This window comes from Myotis davidii, unplaced genomic scaffold (assembly GCF_000327345.1).
Source record: "Myotis davidii unplaced genomic scaffold, ASM32734v1 scaffold925, whole genome shotgun sequence".
In the NCBI taxonomy this organism is placed as follows: Eukaryota; Metazoa; Chordata; class Mammalia; order Chiroptera; family Vespertilionidae; genus Myotis; species Myotis davidii.
In genome coordinates, this window is record NW_006296531.1 from 602939 (window position 1) to 607014 (window position 4076).

The window sequence follows — 4076 nt, forward strand, 5'->3', positions numbered from 1 at the left end:
CCAGGGCCAGATGCGTCAGCCCGGATCGCGCGCGCTGCCACGCAGCCCGCCCTCTCCTCTCAGACACTCACAGTGATTGGCTCCGCCCCGCCCGCCGGTCCCGTCCCTCTCGGGGGGTCCCTCCCAACTCCCAGCTCTTCCCGCCCATTCTCCCCCATCCTTACTCTCCCCGAGGGACTGATTGGGCTCCCTTAAAAGGAGGCGCCCGCCTTCCGGGAGAGTACAGCCCTCAGATTGGCTCCCGGCATCCAGACCCCTGCAGGAGTCTCCTCCCCTTTGTTTGCTTTCTCAGTGGCGGTGGAGAACACGGGGTTGGTGGGGCGGTGGAGGCGGTGGGGGCTGTAGCATGAGCTCAGGCGTGGTCTGGGCGGAGGGCGAGGGGATGCACACGTGGCTCAGCGGTTCCAGCCGGGGGATGCGTGCTTTCGGTGCGCACCGCTTACTCCAGTGGGGGCAGCTTTCTTGGCCAGCCCTCCCACTTCTTTATTGTGGTGTGTCAGCTCCCCCTGGTGTCTGTCTTTGATCTTTGCAGGATTACTTTGCCTACTTTCTCGGACTACTCATCTCCTCCATCCACTCATGGCAGCTAACATTCTAACATTCTTCCATCTACCCGTGCCTATTTTGTTCCAGTCACAATGCTAGGGCGATGGGGACACAGACATGAATTAACAGGACTCCTGCTTTCCTAGTATACTTGAGGAAACACATAAATAAGTATGATCCCAGGAATGCTATAATGGAGTTATGACTCAGAAGACAAAGCAGCTACTATTAGGGTTTTGCTGGGGTGGGGGTGGAGGAGTGCAGGCTGTCCAGAGGAAGGGACATTTGAGGACAATCTTTATGAATGGCGGGCAGAAGCTGAGAAAGGGCGTTCCAAATGCAGAGAAAGGCAAGGGTCAGCCTGTTCCGAAGGGATTGTGGGGTAAGACAAGGAGAGAGAAGGCTGGGAAGGAAGGCTGGAACAGTGTGAAGGATTTTGTATAACAGGTAAAAAGGAATGAGACTGAGGCGCTTCTCCGGAGAAGGACACATGGATCCAGTAGTGTTCCTTAAAGCAAAGGAGTGGCATGATGACATGTCTCTTTTAGGAAGATAATTCTGGGCAATGTGGAGGGTGGAGGGAGTGTAGCAAGGACGTTGTAGCCTAAAACTAATCGAGAGGAGATGATGAACCACAGAGTGGAGGGAAGAAGAGAGGCCAGGCTGAAGAGTTATTTCTAGGGCAAAATTGACTGGATTTTGGGAGGAGGATGGATGACTGACATTTTGGATTTAAGGAGCTACAGTATTTCTTCTTCCATCTCCTTTTTCGTACTCTCGCTGTCTTCTCCAAATGAACCAACTTCACACTCCCCCCCTCCACTTTAGTATGCAACAAAAAGTCACACACACAAGATTGTTTCTGAGATCATCTTCTTTTGTTTTGTTTTAAATATATTTTTATTTATTTTAGAGGAGGAGAGAGGGAGAGAGAGACACATCAGTGATGAGAGAGAATCATAGATCAACTGCCTCCTGTATGCCTCCTACTGGGAATCGAGTCCCCAATCTAGGCAAGTACCCTGACCAGGAATTAAACTGTGACCTCCTTAGCAGGTACCCTGACCAGGAATTAAAACTGTGACCTCCTGGTTCACAGGTCGATGCTCAATCACTGAGCCACATGGCATGGTCTGAGATAATCTTTTTTTTTAAATGTATTTTATTGATTAAGGGAGGAAGGGAGAGGAAGAGAGGAAGGGAGAGGGATACATGCCCGTAACCAAGGTATATGCCCTTGACCGAAATCGAACCTGGGACCCTTCAGTCCGCAGGCCGATGCTCTACCCACTGAGCCAAACCAGTCTCGGCATGAGATCATCTTTAAGGTTTAAACACAGGCCTTGCCCACCAGCTGCCACTTCCCCATCTTCAGTTCTATCACCAACTTCTAAGTTCACTGTTCACCTATTTCAATATTTAAACATTTCTTGTAGGCTCATCAATCACTTTTGTCAAAGGGTCATGACCAGAAGGTAATGAGATCTTTATTGCTACATATCTAAAGTGGTTTTGGAACTGAAAGGTAAGTGGTCTGCATGGAATGAAAACTATTGTGTTAAAAGATACTAATAGAAAAACAACTTTAGAAAGATAATAAAGGCCAAGAAGAATGGAAGAGATATGCCTTATTCTAGGTGAGAAAAACCATTACTATAAAGATGTCATTTCTTGCCCTGGCTGGTATGGCTCAATTGGTTGGAATGTTGTTGCATAAACTAAAAGCTCGCTGGTTTGGTTCCCAGTCAAGGCACATGCCTGGGTTGCAGGTTCCATCCCTGGTCAAGGCATCCAGTCGATGTTACCCACATTGATGTTTCTCTCTCTCAAATCAATAAATACTTAAAAAATCCTTTACAAATTTAATTTCTCTGAAAATTATCTATAAATTTAATGCACATCAAAAGAACAATGGATCTAGTTTGTGCACAAAGATAATCTAAAATAATACCAGTAAAAGCATAATATGCTAATTAGACCAGAGGACCTTCTAGACAAAGCTGGGGCTGTGAGGGAAGCCTGGGTCCTGGGTGCTCGCCAGCGGCTGGAGGGAAGCCCAGGTCCCGGGTGCCAGAGGGAAGCTGGTGCCAGCAGCCAGGGTGAAGGAAGGCCTACTCTTACACAAATTTCATGCATCAGCTCTTTAATCTTCTATAATAATAAAAGTGTAATATGCTAATTAGACCAGACAGCTGAACGTCCTTCTGGACGACCTTCTGGACGAAGCTGGGGTTTTGCGGGCCAAGTCCCTTGCATGAATTTCGTGCATCAGTCCTCTAGTGTGTGTGTATATATATATATATATGAATATATATTAATGAATATATATTGACAATAAAGAGAGGAAGGGAGCAAGGCAGGGAGGGACTAAGGGTGGGGGAGAGAGAGAGAGAAACGTCGATGTGAGAGAGATATATTGATTGGTTGCCTCCCATACACACCCCAACTGGAGATCAAATCCAAAGCCGATGGGTGTACAGGGTGATGCTCTAACCAACTGAGCCACCTGACCAGGTCACAGTGGTTTCTTTATTGCTCTCCTTGCTTCCCTCTTAGCCCTCTAAGTCCCTTCTCCACACAGCAACCAGAGTGGTCTTCTCAAATATAAGGCAGTTCTTCTTTTCTTCTTAAATATATTTTTATTGATTTCAGAGAGGAAGAGAGAGGGAGATAGAAACATCAATAATGAGAATCATTGATTGGCTGCCTTCTGCACGCCCCCTACTGGGGATTGAGCATACAGCCCCCACATGTGCCCTTGGTCGGAATTGAACCCAGGACCCTCAGGCCTCAGGCCACGCTCTGTCCACAGAGCAAAACCGGCTAGGGCCATGCTTATTTTTTAAATAACGCATAGCACTATATAAAATTTATTTATTTTCTTATTTATTGACTATCTCTTCTGTCTATAAGGGTACTGTCTTCTTCATTATTTTATCCTCATCACTTAGAATGGTGCCTGGCACCTTAAAAGGTGCTCAATAAATATTTGTTGAATGAGTAAATGTCGGATGAAAGAGACCGCCTCGGGAGAACTAGCAAGATGCCATTAAGAAAGGCTGCATCCACTGTCCTTTTATATTTCTGTCATTGTGTTTTATAAGATACTCTGTAATGTTACATTTCTATGTATAGTTTAAGAATTTTATTTCCCACACAACTTTTTGTAAAGTGTCCTGTTACTGTTTCAAATCTTTGAAACATGCTAAAAAAAAAAAAAAAAGGCTGCATCAATTTACTTCCTTGCCAACTGTGTAGAATAGTGTTCTATGCCTTATACATCATTCCAATGTTAGGTTTACTGACCTTTTTAAATTGGCAAGGAGTGTGTTGTGTCAGTTCTGTAGTTGTAAATGTAGTTTAAAATGTCTATGGTTTCAAACAAGAGGTCAGCTCCTTAGACGTCAGTGCTGCTAGAGTGAAAGTGCCTGGATTCTGCTATTTTAAAGGATCCTTTCGGGACTGCGGCGCCTTTTGTCCTGACCACGTGTGTTCCTTAGGCGCCCCCGGCCCGCCCGCCCTTCGCAGTC